Genomic DNA, 18,591 nt, shown 5'->3' with positions numbered 1-18,591 from the left:
TTGTATTTCATATTCGGGGAAGGAGGGGTGTCGTGGGGTATTATTGAGGGGGGGGGGTTCTGTTTCTGATTCTACTCGATATGGTTCTATGTTTCATTTGATGAAGTAATGCAGTTGAATATTTTTGTAATATGCTTTTATAATCGAACCTTTTGCGTCGCTGTGGGGTCGTTGAATGAGATTCCCAAGTAGGGGTGTGTGTGTGGGGATTGGGAGATGCATGGGTGTCACGCAGAAAATATATATATATATAGTTCATTATGTCAACTCATACCATGTTTATCTGCTTTTGTCTAATAATATTTTCTTTTGAAGTACAGGGGGTCTTTCTGTAATGAAGACATTCAAATTGACAAACTGTACACATTTTCAAGTGTGTCGATGTAATCATCCACCACCGTAACAAACATTTGGACATTTGGTGTTTATACGTCTTTATACAAATAGTAAACCATGACTTTCAATTACATACTTAATATCTTTTCGTGAAATTTGATCACCCGTAAATTGGTTTTGCTTAACTGATCAACCTTAAAAAGATTGTTTTTTACTATTTAGATTACTTTCTTTGAACCCCCTCCCACCCCCCCAATAGAAAAACACAAATAAATATAAATGAAAAACTTCAAATTTATTCATTATGCATGCTGCAACAAAATGAAGTTTACATCTTAAAGCAGTGCTTAGAATATCCCCTTCACATTTCAAACTGCAACAAATTGTAAACTATTCAATTTTTTTTCTGGAAACGCGGAAATAAACGAAAAAGAAAAAAAAAACCCATAAAATATGGTAGGAAATCAAATAATAGTCACTCATATTCAAAGATTATCAAGTACGTACTGCTACCTTCAAATCATTGAGCCTCTCTGAGACTATATTTTGTTTAATATACAACTGATAATCAGACTTGCTCTTGTTTCAGGTTTTTGAAGAACGAGTCATGAAGCTATAACTCCTGCCCAATAAAAACTGCCTCTTGTCCCGGGCATGAATGTTCAAAAGAGGCAGTATGCTCTCAGAGCATATTACGAATCCCCTCTTCGGTGCCTGGGCCCCCCCCCCCCTTTGGTGCCCAGGAAACCCCCGGATGGTTCTCTACTTCTCTCTGTCCTCACGGTTGGTAGACATCCTAAACTGACCCCATGTCCCCAGTCAGACATTGTTTCCATCTTTTTCTCGGCAGTTGTCGTTCGGACATGTAGTGAATAACCGAACTGCACCCCTCCCCTTCCCCGCAACCTGAATCCGATCCTGGGATTAAGGATGTGGGTGACCCCACTTTGAAAAGGTCAAACTGCAAGCGGTTCGGATGAAGAGTATGTCGGTAGAGCGCGCTTGAATCGGACAAAGTTATGGTGAAAGTCTTCAGAGTGTACGAAGAGTATACTCCCTGCTATATACACGAACAACATTATATGCAATATAAGTTAAATGATTAATGTGGATTGCATGAGACATGCATAAATGCGTCATCATTTCTTTCAATACTGTAAATTTATTGAAGTCGACAGTGCTTTGCCTCCAGGAAACACTTTTTGCTACAGTGGCTCTTTTCCAAAGCAAACAAATCTTACACAAGCAAATACAAGTTTCTCGGCTAGAGTTGGCGAGATTCGTACAAGGAAGTATCAGTAAATTTTCCGTTGTTCATTTCTTTTCTTTTCTTCCAAAAAAAAAATCAAAAGCTTTTAGCATGCCAAAAGTAGAGACTTTATATACTGATGAGTTTTAATGCATTTCTTTTCGTATAAAGGATTTGTTCTTAATTTTGAGATACACTTAAATTTTGAAAACCACATCTTTTTTAAAGGAAAACGGGCCTGAAAGCGCCTGTTTGATCTATTTGTTATTTCCACACAAGTAAATGTGGCAAGCCAAGAAAATGTATAAAAATTGCAAGGAACTGATCTGATTTTCATTCCCGCAAGTAATTCTTTTACCAAATGTTTAATAATCGAAATCTAAAGCCTGTTCTTGATATGACAAATGCTGTATCTTTATATGTCTCTCAATGTGAATCCTTGCGCTAAATGAAACACCACTGGTTACTTTTTTATGTTGAGCAGTTTTGTATTTAGGGGTAGATATGGGTCCTTAAGTCCTCGTCCAGGAAAAACATGAGACCTCAACTTGTGCAATCTGAGGCAAATGAGGTATATAATAATAGGTCTAAACGCATGATTGTGTTAAGAACTACTTTTGAATGTTTGGGTGAGGTTGAAAGGTGTGTGTGGGAGAGGAGTTTTGGAGAAAAAAAAAACAGTGACGTAAAGATTCAATTGTTATCGATATAAAAACTGTTCCCTTTCAACGCTGCAGTATAGCAAAAATTATGTGTTGCTAGTATATAAAGGCATTAATACTAAGCTTTCGTTCAAGTGACATCAGTGGCGTAGGAAGGTACTTTTGAGTGGGGGGGGGGGCTGAAGACTGATGGCCGGCCTGGGGGAGGGGTCTAAGGGGAGGGGTGGCCTCAGATGCAATTTGGTGCAATATAGCACACTTCAACACCCACTCCATTTTGTAAATAATTTTGCATTTTCACCTGGCCTTAGATGCAATTTGGTGCTCCAAATGAGATTTTTTTCTTATTTGGAAATGAAAAAGGGGTTTTCTGACTTGCGAAGCAGGGGGGCGGAATGATACTTCCGCCCCTCCATATTTTTCACTGGGGGCTGGCGCCCCCAGCCCCCCGGTTGCTACGCCCTTGAGTGACATATGTGACGCTCACCGCTTTACTGCAGTGTTCGAAACGAATGTATGCAAACCATTGTAGACCACAAATGCATATTCATATCCACACATGGCGATGGGTTTTGATATTTTCCGAAGTGTATAATAGAATTTCCCGAAATATTAATTGACAAACCCATTTCAATGTATTGTCCCTATTAAACTCGAAATAATGGTTAATTGGATGTGACCTATATTGTCCGTCTAAGCCCCCCGTTATACTCCAGGGAGTGAATATTATTAAAGAAGACAAAAGAAAATGCATTTTTGGCGCCATTGCCATATATCATTCACTCTATTGTCAGATGCATGCTAGTTGTATTACAAAGTTTGTAGACAAAACAAAAAAACATACCTTCGCCTAACAACATGCTACGAGGATGGCGGTTTGACCTAAACATGCAGAAAGCTAGCTACAGTAATCTGTCATGCTTTATCTTACTCTATAGCAGCCAGGAGAATATTCCTTTAATCAACCTTCAGGACGTTACATCCTTCGTCAATTAACCATCTGCATTCAAGCTAATACCTAGTGGCTACAACCATAAAACAAACCCCAATTTACACTACAGTAAATCGATGCTCACATAAACGCACGGACACGATGGCTTAATAATAATTTAGCACACGGTGTTGCCATAGTAACTATGTATGTTGCATTTCATTTCCTTCTGCTTAGTCCGCCTGCGCAACTGAATTAGGAGACTACGAGCGTATTCTAAACGATGTTTAGTCTCATTCACGACCGCTTGCCGAGAATACGCGAATATAACTTATTTGGTTACCGCTGCTGATTTTGAGCATATAGCTTCACAACGTTGACAGGTAGGATATATTTGTCTACTTTCGATTAAATCTCCATTGCCTGTGTCTAATATATCGTATTTAGTGTAGTTCTCCTTACGATAGATTAATAGAAGCTAGAATGTTGTCTAAGATTTATTCCAACGCTTTGTATCATGTTTCCATTTCTATATATATATATATATATATATATATATATATATATATATATATATATATATATATACATATACATATATATATATATATATATATATATATATATATATATATATATATATATATATATATATATAGGAATCACACATATATGTAGGAATCAAACGGCTTTATGAATCACAACTGATTTCGAGTTGGTTAGAATCATATTTGGTCTTTATATTAAGGCAAAATATGTCACCAAAACAGAACTAGTATTGTTCGATACAGGTGACAAACGCCTACAGTGGAATTACGACCTTCCTTACCGGTTTCGAACCTCTGGACATACAATCAGCGTCCATAGCCTAGTGGTTAGGGTGTCCGCAAATAAAGCGGGAGCCCCGGGTTCGAATCCCGGTGGAGGCTGGAAGTTTTTTCACTGTTTTGGATTTCCAACTCACTACGATATATATATATATATATATATATATATATATATATATATATATATATATATATATATATATAATCGTATATATATATATATATATATAATCGTATATATATATATATATATATATACATACATATATATATATATATATATATATATATATATATATATAAATGAAAATCGTATATATCTCTAATGAATGTGTCGGAAGTGGTGTGACAGATATATAAAAAATTAACACACCAGATTTGTTTTAAATATATTTACATATATATAGATATGTATTTGTTGTGTGTGCATGTGGTTAAGATATTCAATTGCAATCCACCATTTAAACGAAAGAGGTTTTTCAGCAAGAAACTCACAAATTTACTTACACACCGACTTTCTTCCATGATTACACTGACTCTGCAATTATAACGCTCACTATCAACTAGTATTCTTTATAGAGTGATTCACTCAACAAGTTCATATTAAAAAGACAAAAAAAAAAAAAACGATCAATAAATAATACTTTATTGCCACACGAAATGAATCGGTGAGTTAATATCTCCAGTGCTTCTCAATACATAACATCCACGTACTCCCCCACCCCCCCCCCCACCCCCGCTTGCGTAATTAGTTGCTTATACGTTTTGTGTCAAAGACACGAAGCACTATAATTGGTTCAATTATCTGATAAATTAATCATAACCACTGATGAGTGACAATCTAACTACACTCTTCAATAGTTTGATGTACAGCTTAAAGGCCATGAAGACTCGCCCCAAACCGCGTGCCGCGCTCTGAAAAAAGTTACCTTTCCGTTGCTTGCAAGTGAAGTTTTCTTCTTGTCGCTGCAAATGCAGACAGTAATGAAACGTGATACCTTGTTATCTGTTATCTAGACCTGAGATGTCCATCGCTGCTATTTACACCGTGGTGTGGGTATTGACCGTAGCTGTATGTATTGACTGTACACTAGTGTCTAATTACCGACGGTAGTAAGCTGTGTGTGTATTTTCTGGGATCGATGATGGTGTCTTACACTTCTGTTACACCTCATTCGAAACTAGGTCAGATTACCGGCATGAGACGTTTCTTTGTGCGCGAGTCTTCACAACTAAAGAAAAAAAAGTTTGATATTGTAAATTAAAAAAGAAAAAACTATATCGTTGTTGTTGTTGTTGACTGAACATTATCCGTTTCTTTAGTACGTGTAACAAGTCATTGACTTGAGTCAACAGTACTGGTCCGTGTCGATACAACTATATATTAAGGCTTGGTCAGAGTCTGTGTTATCACCAAGTCATGTTTTTTTGTGCAAGTCAAAAGCCACAAGTCAATTCTTTTCAAGTCAAGTCACGTCACAAGTCATTTATCGTCATCGCGAACTAATTAGTTTTCGTCACCTGTGTAAGACAAGTAATGCAACGTGTAAACAATATCTTTAATGTACTTGTATGATGATAATATGGTGCAGGCTTATATATATATATATATATATATATATATATATATATATATATATATATATATATATATATATATATATATATATATATATATATATATATATATATATATAGGAAAACAGAGAAGGAAAAGAAAAACAACTTCCAATAAAAGCATCTGAAGTGTAAAATCGTTAATTGACTGGTTGTTTCATATAAGTCCCCATTAGCGGTAAATTCATTATTTGTGGTGTGCGTAGTACGTTAAGCTTCATTGATTTTTGCTCCGGGGAGTCCATTGATGGAAGCATCATCACTGTCGGAGAAGCCAAAGACTCAAAACCAAAGGTTACAGAAAATATAAGACAATGGAAGCACGTCAATATAATTGTGCAGCATTGTAAGAGAAAATGAGTCTTCGATTCTATTAACTGAACGTTTAACACGAAGCTTACGAATACATTATTCATAAAACTGGAGAAAAAAAAAACATTTAAAGAGCACTTAAGCGTCATGATTATTGGTCCTAAATTTAAGTTTCCTAAAAATGGCTAAATGTTTTCAAGAGTAATTTTCTGAATAACTTCGGTTTATTGCTCAATTCGACAATTTATATTTATCACTGTGGATAACATCCGCAGTCAAAAGCCTGTTAATGATGTGACCATAATCTGAATTTCTAGCATATTTTTGGACCTCATGATGATCTTAAAGGTGAACAATCTTAAGTTTCCTATTGAGGAACACAATTTCACTGAGTTCTGTGGAACTGAAATTGTAAGCAAAATGATCGGAAAGGCATCAAAAGCTTATTATCTTATTCTCCTTCTTGTGAGTTGTCATTGCTGCTCCGTGGAGCCTGAGCCTGGGCCTGAGCCTGTCGGGCCACTTTTCTGAAATTGTGTTGGCAATACAAAATTAAAACATTTTATACTCAAAACTTTGGTAGATTGTGGATAAGTTTAACATTCTTCGCCATGCCTGAGCATCATTCTTTACCACGTTACCTACGTGTTGTCATACACCGCTAATTTTTAATGCATGCGACAAGGGTAGATAAACATTGAAAGCAAAAGACAATTGGAGAGAAGTTTTCAGCCCCACAGTACTTCAATATTCAATTTATCATGATTCAAGTGATAAGCTTCTGTTTCACATGACATCAAGCCTAACAAAATTTGCCAAATCATATAAGCATATATAGAGTATAGTCTATGTGTAAATGTTTCCATGGAAACAAGTATGTTTCAGTAGACGGGTTGTTGCCCTTCTTCAAGTTTGTCAGAGGGTAAACAGTTCCGGTACACAAATTGTTGTATAGACTTATACAGACATGCCAACAGAGCATGTGTTTGCTTGTGACTTTTGCTTTTACATTGGTATAGTATAAATATATAATCAATTCAACTTAAAGGGGTATACCGGTGGTTAAATTGACTTGTACCGAGCATTCTCTGTGCCGTTATTGTATCACTTAGGTGAGAAATCGATATGAACTGATGTTTTGGTCGGGCAGACGTTAATTGCGAAAGATGAGCACAAAAAAGACCTTGGTATACCTAAAAGTAAATGCATCCTGGTCAACATTGGTTATAGCTATAATATGTACACACTATTGGACACATAATGATAACGTTGTGCATTCGTGTGCTTCCTGTGTTTATAGAACGAAAGTTTGCCTTAATCAAACGTTTCTAATTCGTTACGGTAATTTATGAAATTAGTATAAGTTTATTTCCAAAAGATACTGAAGGTTATCCTCGGTAGCAGGATTTTACAACAGTAAAAGGCTTAAATCATTTGTAAAAGTAATGGTCTTGAAACAGCATGAGAGTTAGGGAGAAAACTGAAGCAAAAACGTACAATTTTAACAAAAATGTACGTCTAAGGTGCATGAATTAATGTCTAATAGTAGCTTTATGAGTTAAATTTGACATTTTTTTTATTCGATGCTATTCGTAAAGTAACAAAAACTCTTAACGACATGAAGTCAATATAGAGTTCATAGAAGTAAAAGGGCAAAATATTTTAAACTCAATTTTTTTTTTCAGGTGTTGTATATTCTATGATAAGAAAAATGTTTGCTGCCAACCAAACGTTGGTGATCGTATCGAATATTTAAGATTGATGGCTCACTACTCCCCATTGATTACAAAAGAAAATCTAATATGTATTGGTGTCTCATTGCTTGGTGAGGATTTATGAACACAATTAAACCAACAAGCGGAAGAAGAAGAAAGAGGAGAAGAAGAAAATGCTTTATTTAAATGTATAAGCAGGGCATACGTGGATTACATAAATCACTTGCATGGATTATCGAAAACCTTTGATGCAATATGCGGTATAAAAGTACCAAGCGTAAAATATATGTATAAGATCGGTATCACGCAAGCGTGTTTAATAGAGAAGGTAATTTGTTATTCAGAGAAGGCTGTTTTGTAAACAAGGACAGTTAAATTGTTCAAGAGTTTCTGAAGAAGAATTCCACATAATTTACGAGAGGTGACGTCAATTCCCCTTTCCTAATTATTCCGCCCAACTAACGTGCAACCTGCAAATCAAAGGGAGGTAGAATGAGAAAATAGTGGTCGTGATTTAGTATATGTATATATATATATATATATATATATATATATATATATATATATATATATATTATATATATATATATATATTTATATATATATATATATATATATATATATATATATATATATATATATAAAACAAATTCCAATAAAAACATCTGAAGTTAAAAATCGTTAATTGACTGTTAGTTTTCATATGAGTCCCCATTAGCGGAAAAATTCATCATTTGTGGTGTGCGTATAGTACGTTAAGCTTCCCAAAAAGAAGAATATCCTAAAGGTTTGCTTAAGTGGATAATCATACCATGACAAAAGCTCATAACTGAACACGCCACCAGCTGACACTACACTCCATGACACTGATTAATGACCTGTATACGATTATAGACGTAAATCATTGAATAAATCCAATTTTAACATATCTGGAAAATTAGTTATTTATTGAAGGGGGTCTTAGTACGACCGAAAACAAATCCTTTCAAAATGGCATCTGTTAACCAGAGGATAAAAATAGAGATCATTTTTGGGTATACAATTGAGACGGGTGGGGTGCTTCTTGTAGTGGTGTAGGGGATGCATTGTAGATATTGGCGCAAGAAAGTCCGGACATTGTAAGGAAACTATAAACAACCTTCTGATAGGAGGCTCGGAGTAAAAAGTGGAATCTTTATTGTTAACATATGCATAGCATGACTGTCGATAATATAGCCGCTTTCAGGTCCGCCCGCTTCCTCTGCCAAATAAGACACCCGGGTCTTCCTCTGCCAAATAAGACGCCACCTTCCTCTGCTAAATTAGACGCCCCTTTCTCTTCCCAATTAAGAAAACAGGGAAGCAAAACTAAAATAACAGGAAGGAAACGAAAGGACAAATATCAAGTAAAGAACAAACAAGACACACATGTACAAATACAAACCAAATACAAACAACGAAATCAAACTCAGTAGCATTTATGTGAAGGAATGTGTTGCGGAATAATCTGCAGTAGAACAATCTGGTTAAAATTCCTATTGGAGAATGGAGAATGCGATGACTAAATAAAAAAATGCAGGTAATGCGTGCGGTCGTCATTAGGAGATATACTATATTGATACTATGAACACCTGTCTTGTGCGTGTGGGTAGTATACTGAGTTTAAACAATAGCCTAAATGAAACCAGCGCTTGGCTTGTGATAATTATTACGCATTGTATAAGTGGCACACGTGATTGCCTAATATACGGAAGTCCAAAGGTATTTAGTCATAAATGGAAAATTTGGTTATTAATGTTATTAAAGTCTTGACCAAAAAGCTTAGCATATATTTACAAAAACACAATTCCTAAGACACAAATGTCTAACAATACCCTGACCCTGCTTAGTCATTGCGAGAATGTTAAATAGACAATGAACGTATATGTCTCACCAAAGAAAGAAAACAAGGCTTTGTGAGTGGCATTCAATTTGCCTGTTGAAAGTTCCAAAATGGGCAGCAACCGATAATTGAACTCCCCCAACATCTGTCAGATACAATACTGATAACCTTTAAATTGTATTATTAGTCGAAGAGAAATATTTGTCACACAAGGATCTGACATCAACCCCCACCCCCCCCCACTATCCCTTTCCACCCCCTTCGGCTCTACCATCTTTCCACCTCTTATCGACTCTTCCACCAGGTACCGAGAGAGAAAACATTTTTTCACCATGTTACTCGCAAAATATACATTAGAGAATACACGAAACATTGTTGTTGTTAACGTTATTCCCTGGGTTGGGAGAGCATGTACACACACTGTCAGTATTATCGGAGAAGAGCAAATGAATACAGTGTCCAGCTGATCATTTGAGTGCTAGGTAAATTAACAACAAAAGCTGACTTGCAAGGAAATTATCAACACATTTGTGAAGAGCAAAGGAATTTTCGGCTAAAAGTGGTGCAAAATGAACATTGTGTGACCATAGAAAATAATAAACAACACACTATTAGTTTTTTGTTTCTATATCAGAGACTGTAATTGTATATGGTGATATATAGTAGCGAAGCCTATATATTAATGCAGTGTAAATTCTAGTTACAGTGTACTGTATGACAGAAACACCCCTCGCCCCCCCCCCCAAAAAAAAATCCTTTGGATTTTTTTCATAATCGCAGTATTATTAACTTGTTTAAAACATAACATGGATTATTCATATATTCATGCGTCTAGAAGACCAACCGCTAAGTTTCCCATCGTCTCCGTACACGCCATTATCATCATGATCATAAACCATGGCAAAATTCGACAATAATGACTCATTTGTGTAAAATCGCACCAAAAATGGGCGAAGCACTGTTGGTGGATAAACGATAAAGGATTACGCTTGCTGCTATATGTGTCGTGTGATCCCGTGTGATCCCTCGATCATTCTAACCATTACCATGCATTACCGTCTAAGAAGAAGAAAAACACGTTTTGTCGTTTGGCTGTTGTCTATAGTATAGCCTATTACGCACACTCCATTCATTATCCCTTTATACGAAACGAGTTGTTTGCTTTTTATGGAGAAGAAGAAGAATATTTTACCAGGGTAAATATTTACATTTCTGCCTCTGCATAATCAATATGTTGTTTCTTAATTTGCATACGGTACGAGAATGCCTCAGAAAATGTTTAGATCAATGCAGGTACAAAATTAGTACAAAATTGAATACATTTTTTTGTTTCTTCAGCTAAAACTGTTAAACCGCACTATTGAAAACGCACAAGACAGGTATTGGATTTTAGTACACGCTGATGCTTAGTCAGTAATTCGGAAGCAATATGAGGTATATCTCTTGGGTGGGGGGGGGGGGGTATATATATATATATATATATATATTAAATAACTAACTTGAAAACATTCATGTTAAGACGGAAACATCAATGTCACTTCAACTCTGCTCATATGTGAGTTACAATTTTTCAAACTACCCTCGAGATTTAGAAAGACCTCTTGTCATTTTAGAATAAATGACGTACATATGGCGTTTTCAAGTAAATTCCTTGATGTCACATATAGCACTATAGCTCTAAGGCTTTCAACTGCTTTACTTCACCACCAAGGGCATCGCTTTAAGATACGTTTTCCTTTCTTATATATTTTGCAAGTTCTGCTATATGTACCTTTTTCCCTCCTTCTTTAAATTCGCCTGTTTTTTTCTTATAGTTTAGACCGAGGCCAATGAAGCGGCGAAAAGTGCTTTCTTAATTGCCTAATGCTATATAGCTGAGGACAATTTATTCAAGGTCCTCTATAGCAGCAATTCATTCACGGTCAATTTTAGACTCGCAACATTGAGTTTTTTACATTTCACGCGTATAAACGGTAATGGCTTTAAAGATTCCACATGCATTTTAACGAATTCACCAATGCTAAATCACACAGAAGACTATATACTTTAACTAGAGTGTATGAGCTAAGGTTGAATGAAAAAAACAAGAAAGAATAAGGATATTGTAATGTCTTATATTAGTGACTAATGTGAAATCACGATTTAACTGCATTGTTAAACGATTAGACAATCATTATTCTCATAGTTGTGGGTAACTATGGTATATAATCGTTTACAAGAAATCATTTATAGAACTGAGCTAATGACGTTAGATCGATGATGCCAATATTCATAAACCACGTCTACATAGATACCATTGCTATTATACGACCCCATAGGTAGAACTGATACTGCACGTCCACACAAAGCACTTATACTGTACACCTATACAGATTTCCCTGATACTGCACGCCCACACAAAAACATCGATACAGCACGTCCACACATATATCATTTTTTTGAAAATTGTAATATGTTTGAAATAAACTGAATTTATTGAAATGTGGATTTTAAATTGATAATGAATGTATACATTTGAAATTGTAATAATTTGAAAACTCCAGAACAGTGAAAATACTTCCAGCGGCTCCACCGGGATAAAACCCGGGCTTCCCGCAATTATACGCGGGTACCCTAACCAACTATAGGCCATGGACGCTGATTGTATGTCCAGAGGTTCGAAACCAGTAAGAGGTCGTCATTCCAATGTAAACCTTTGCCACCTATATCAAGCAATGGTAGGTTGTGTTTGGTGACATATTTTGCCTTACTGTAGAGATCAACCATGATGTTCATATCCAACTCGAACTCATTTGTGAATCCTTCTTTCCGCACGAGCAGCTTGCTTGAAGCGTTGACGTGACAAGAAGCAAGCCGATCCACTATTCCACTGCATAGTATCCTATTTAGTTAGCCTTTAGTGATACGTTTCCCGAGGAAGGAAAATAAGTATTTAACACCTAGCGTGAGAGGGAAAAGATTATATCATAAATTATAACGAAAAAGAAAGAAAAAAGGAAAATTGAAAAAAGAAAATATATCTATAAGACTGACATAAAAAGTATAAAGTTACGTACATTAAGTTGTCTGCTTAAATTAAGGCGAACTAAAAATGATTCCGTCGCTTTCGATCAAATCTGATTGTAAAATGTTGGCAAGATACAGCTTTCTCTGTCTGAATCATAGAAATCCTAATAAATTTCTATGGTCTGAATCAATCAAAGAGAGCTTCAAGGTTAGAAATATCGTCATGTATTTTGGTTTCATAAGGCGAGCTTTGTTGGTAATTTCATGAACTAATGGCGATGCTCTATGCGATCAGTCAATGTTATCCTCTTGGGAAGAAACCATATAGTGGGTGTGCTCTAGATCTGGTAACCTGGAATTCTTAATGCAGGTAGTATATATATATATATATATATATATTTGTATACATATGTATATGACTGGAGGCTGGAAGTTTTGCATGTATTTATAAATACATAAGCAGCTCTACATATTTGTTGGCATGCTCAACTTCAGCAGAGCAATCGGTTGTCAAATTCGTTAAGTGCGTTATTATCAAAAAAAAAAAACGAACACGCAGCAAACAGGGAATTAATTAACATCGATTTTATCTTTGTATACCGCTATAGTTTTTACTCTGTGTGATTAAAATTATTAGCAATGGTTTGTGGACTCATATACGGACATCACGGATATACGGATATCAGTGCATATCCCTCATAATATATATATATATATATACATATATATATATATATATATATATACATATATATATATATATATATATATATATATATATACATATATTTATATATATATATATATATACACATATACATATATTTATATATATATATATAATATATGTATATATATATATATATTATGAGGGATATGCACTGATATCCGTATATCCATGATATATATATATGCAGGCTATTTTGAGGGATATGCACTTTATGTCCGCTGTTTAAAGTTTAATATTACAGTTACACAAACACAAGTAAGAAGTTTGCATGTACACGTTATGCACATCGCACTGTCTCAAGGTGGCTTTTTAGAGTATATCCATTCACACAGTGAGTAAGAAAATGTGTAGCGCTTATTTAGACTTTTGTGTTGGGTTCGAACAATTTTCGATGACACTCCATACTTTTCAATTGCACAGTAGTATAGATGAAGTTTCGTTTCTAACGATAACTCATTATTTTTCACATTTTTGTTGTGAGTGTTTGGGTGACTATAATACTAAATACAAAATCAAAGGGAGCCCACATATTTTATCAAACTAAAGTTGAATGGGCGACAAAGGTCTTTTGGTTAGTTTAATGGCGAACATATTTTGAGCTATTTTCATTTCGTTTTGAACAACATTTTGAAATAATGACGGCCAATTGCCAACAGCTGTATTAGTAAATTAGAGTTGAACGTACTACTATGGTACATTTGATTCAATTCAATGAAGTCAAAATGGATTTCAATTACAAACTACGCCTTCCTAACGACTTCCTGGCGAGTTGAGCTTCTCTCACGCGCTTTTGACACCGAGGTCATAATTAACGAAAATAAAACTACTCATTAAACACTCATTAAATGTAGAACGGTAGAGACAAAAGAAAGTATAAGAAAGAAAGAAACATTAGTTGTTAAGTTTAAAAGCCTTACCTTCTAATTGCTACCTTCTTTAGCACTTATATATCGTGCCATTAAGATCACTTTGTACTCTGAGCTTCTAAAAAGTTGGTTTTAAGCTGTATTTATAACCGTATACTCCAATAATGATCAAATCTGTTTTTCGAATGTAGGCCCTAATATTAATTCAAATAGGATATTTACAAATTATTTTACATTTATTAACAATTCCTTTCATAGTAAACACGTATAGAAACACTTCTTACAGTATTTACGTCACGTGGCAGGATAATAATTCATAGTGAAACAATAGATGAGATACTCTAACATTTTCATATCGCTGTTGATCCGTAACACACGATGACGTCACGTTTTTAAATAGTTTTGTTCTTGGCGCCATATGTTAAAGCTACATGGAGTCATACCCATCCAATTCAATGTCAAAAACGCAAGGTGAAATATGACAAAAAATCAAAACATATTTCTTTGTCTGTGTTCTTCTGTGACATCATACACGTATGATATTACTTTTGACATGTTTGATGCGGATTTTATTTTGTACATTTCTGAAACAAACGGCGTCTAATGCGCCAATATGTGCAAACGCATCACGCATATGTGTTGGCAAAAGTATCGCGCCACAAGACATGAGGGGAATAAAGGCATCTTTTGCTTTCACTATGAAGTTTGTACTGAATCGAGAGCTCAACAAGAAGCTCGACATAACTATATGTAGGAATAGTGCTTATTTATCAGAAACATAAAGAAAATTGTGATTTGTCCAACTTTTCTTATACTCTTCGTGTCAAAACTAAATACAAAATTGTGTAGCCACACCATCGCTGAAATATTTAATGAGACTTCATGTTTATTACAAAATCGAATATATTGGTATCGTACTAAATATGCATTGGCAATGATTTGGCATTTTGCCAATTCTGTAACCGGCAGCACTATAAATGTTTACGCACACTATAACATTACACAAGCGAGAACGAGTGATGTGGACGCAGAGAAAATCTCGTCCAATTTTATTTTGTATTTATTTAGTTTGTTCGAACTGCTCACTAGTCGTTTTCGTCTCAACATACAACATGTTGATAGAATTATGGAGAAACTGTGTTGTTCCTATGGTTACCTATAACAACAATGGAATGAAGTCACAAATCTAATACACACATTCACACACATACAAACACAACTCTTCATTTTAATTAAAAGAAAAAGAACTACATCAAAATTATTTATAAAACGCGACAAACCAATGTACTGTTACGGCGACTTTCTTTTTTTTCTGCATGAGAGAGAGAAAGAAGGCAGAAAGGGAAGAAAAATTAAATTTAAGATGACTGAAAAATTCGAAATATTAGATTAAAATTTTTTTGTTCCTACTCTGAAGTCTGTGTGACTGTTTGTGACGGTCAATTCAAATGAGAGTTCGCCAATATGTAAGCAATATTAAAAAATAATAGACATGCTATAATCGCATACGATGTTAGGCACAATGAATTTAATATCAGGCACGGCAGACACACCTATTGAATGAATGGGGGGGGGGGAGAGGGTGGGGGTAAGGGGTTTGGAGGGAATCACAGCGTTTTAACAGAAGGCTGTTGTCATATCGGTTCTAACAGAGCCGTAGATACAGTGCGGGGTCATAATGCGCGTACGGCGTGATCAATCCTATTTTACAGATCTCCAAAGAGTTTGCATAACGCGCGCGCGCTGTAACATATCTCAATATATGTACTAGTTGTGTAAATTTGTTTAAAGATATCTCATCTTGAATAATTACGAGAAGAATAGCAAAGTATAAGTCCAGTTTATTCCAGTTTGGAGACTTGGATATAGCTTTACCGACGCTGAAAGCTTAATCTCAGTTTAGCGGGGGAAACAAATGAACGAATTAGTTTAAATATCATCATGAAACTTGAGTTGTAAGAAAGGAAAATCATTTTGTTACAAATACAATATATGCGCATGGATCAGACTCTAAATGAAGACAAATATAACGCAAGCATTTTTAAATGTTTATGTTAAACTTAAATGGCAACACTTTTGTAATAGGAAAGTAAAGTCATATATCTTCCATGGTGACACCACAGATCACGTGACTGTGACCCCTTCCTGTCACCTGACTGTGACCCCCTTCCTGTCACCTGACTGTGATCCCCTTCCTGTAAAGATGTTTTAGGCTCATGATACGCATCTCAGTTTTTCAATCATCATGCACACGTGGTCTTTATTCATCTCTAAATAAAGTAACAGATCTGTCTCCAGATATGAATACTGTACTGACTGGATGACGTCATAATTATATCACCCACCTGCCTCTCCTGACAGAGATCGATGAACATTTAATCAAACTTGTGTTCTTTCTCCTGTTTTTCTGCACACAGTGTTTAACGAGATCGCGTGAGAGATCCATGGAAAAGTTGTGATATTATTAGCCGCGATATCACCCAAGTCTTTGTTAAGTCAGCCCTCGGAGCACATTGATAAAGGTAAGTTATAGTAAGTACGCGTGCAGAGGTGAATGTTTTACACGTAACAGACAATAGTGTGGATGGAGGGGGATCGGGGGGGGGGTGGTGGGAATAAGAAACAGCAAATATGTAAAAAAAAAGGTATATATACATTGTTGTAGAAAGATGCCTGCTCAAGATGTACTGTCGAATTTCTTTGAGTGACTATGGTAATAAAAATGACAATGACAATGAATAAAGTTACCATGACAACCACATAAAATGACATCCACGAACGATATATTATAAATATACAATCATGACAGAGAGAACTATTATGATCGTGAAATGACAATAGGGGCTTGACTGACGCAATGCCATAACAATGGGTATGACAATGGCAACGAAAAGACAATGAAGGTTCATAAAGAAGTGACGACAATGGCATGACTACCCTCAACATGATTACAATAGGTATGACAATGGCCACGAAAAGACAAGACAGTTGTGATCCAAAATAAAGTGAGTTGATTAAGACAATCACTCACAATGAGCACAATGACATTGAAAAGGAACATAATGTCAATCTTCTATCAGGACAATGAATTAACAAAGTCACATGGGAGGGGGGAGGGGGAGGGGGGAGGGAAGGTAATGAAATAACAATAAAGTGGCATTGGAGTAACAGAAACAATGAATATACCGCTCACAATAGCAATCAAAATAAGGTACTCTCAAAAGGAACAATGCCAAACAGAGCACACCACATATATCAACACAAGTCACCCAAGATGGAGAACCTAGGCAGGAAAACCAAAATTAGCGTGATCCATTCTCAACCTGCGGACTGTTACAGTGCAGTGTTACGTCTACTGAGTATCACACAGGTCCATTGGAAAGGATATATATAGATACTATATGCACATGATCTCGGTTAAAGGGTTGGTGGAGCGATCTACCGTATATCTGAAAAGAACAGATACTACAATATCTTAGCTAAGAATCGAGATTAATTTATCATAGATCTTAAAGAGGGGATATCGCGTGCTGCCCGACTGATTACGACTCGACTCGAATGGTCGTGAGCTAGTATTCGATAGTCATGAAAGAATTACTGTGCTCTTAAAACTGAGGCCCAGCACACTGGAAAACTGATTAGCGCACACAACGACTGTAATAATGTTAAACTAACATCTGGTGATCGTTTAGGTCACATGCAAAATTACTTTCTCGTGATTGGCTACATTAGTTACAACTATACAGTTTCATCCTTGAACCGCCGCACACTGTTCGATTACCACTCGTGGCAAAACCTTCATCAGAGCATTATCAGAGTCTTCCTTGAGCACATGCGGAAACTGCCAGACCATCCAAGATTTCCCGCGTAACGACATTCGAAATTGAGTCGGGTCGTGATACGGGCAGTAAACGACGGTTAATCCCACCACTCACTACACGGCTAATCACGCTCCGACGTAGCTCCACTGTGTCGTTAAGTGGGAAATCGTGTGTAGTCAGCCAGTGTGCGTGTGTTTAAGACTACGACTGATCATTGTTTTTGTTCAGTTTGAAGTCGCGTCGGCTTAAGTCGGGAAAAAATTGAACAAGTAGCGTTTTCCAGACTGGCAGTCGTGCAGTGTGCAGGGGTTTCACGACTGAAACTGTATAGTTTCAACAGATATAACCAATCAATGGTTCATGAATTTGCATGTGATGTAAACGAACTAAGGTCGTTAACAGCAAAACAGTTGTGCCCTCTGATCAGTCGATCAGTGTGCCGCGGTCAACGTAGGACAATTAGTCTTCACGAATAAAGATTTTACACGGAACGACAGTCCTGTAAGACTGGTAAAGCGTGATGGTACTTTAAACACATGCATATAAAGTCCAAATATATACGTTAAATTAAAGTCAACTAGCTTTGGTTGATTGGATTTAACTTTGCTGGTACAAGAATCCATTGGCAACGGTTATATTACTATGAAGGTTAGACTAT

The 18,591-nt window shown here is 35.9% G+C and overlaps 1 long non-coding RNA gene across 1 annotated transcript in view; it reads left to right on the top strand.

The window, feature by feature from the left end:
• The first annotated feature begins 3,432 nt into the window (after positions 1-3,432).
• Positions 3,433-18,591, top strand: part of LOC139967606 (uncharacterized) — a 21,200-nt gene continuing 6,041 nt past the window's right edge. Inside the window, exons 1-2 of the long non-coding RNA XR_011793053.1 lie at positions 3,433-3,561; positions 16,530-16,634. This is a non-coding gene — a long non-coding RNA (uncharacterized lncRNA). The remainder of the gene's footprint in view (positions 3,562-16,529; positions 16,635-18,591) is intronic.

Source organism: Apostichopus japonicus, chromosome 5, assembly GCF_037975245.1.
Source record: "Apostichopus japonicus isolate 1M-3 chromosome 5, ASM3797524v1, whole genome shotgun sequence".
Taxonomy (NCBI): Eukaryota; Metazoa; Echinodermata; class Holothuroidea; order Aspidochirotida; family Stichopodidae; genus Apostichopus; species Apostichopus japonicus.
This window is presented reverse-complemented; position numbering and strand designations above follow the sequence as displayed.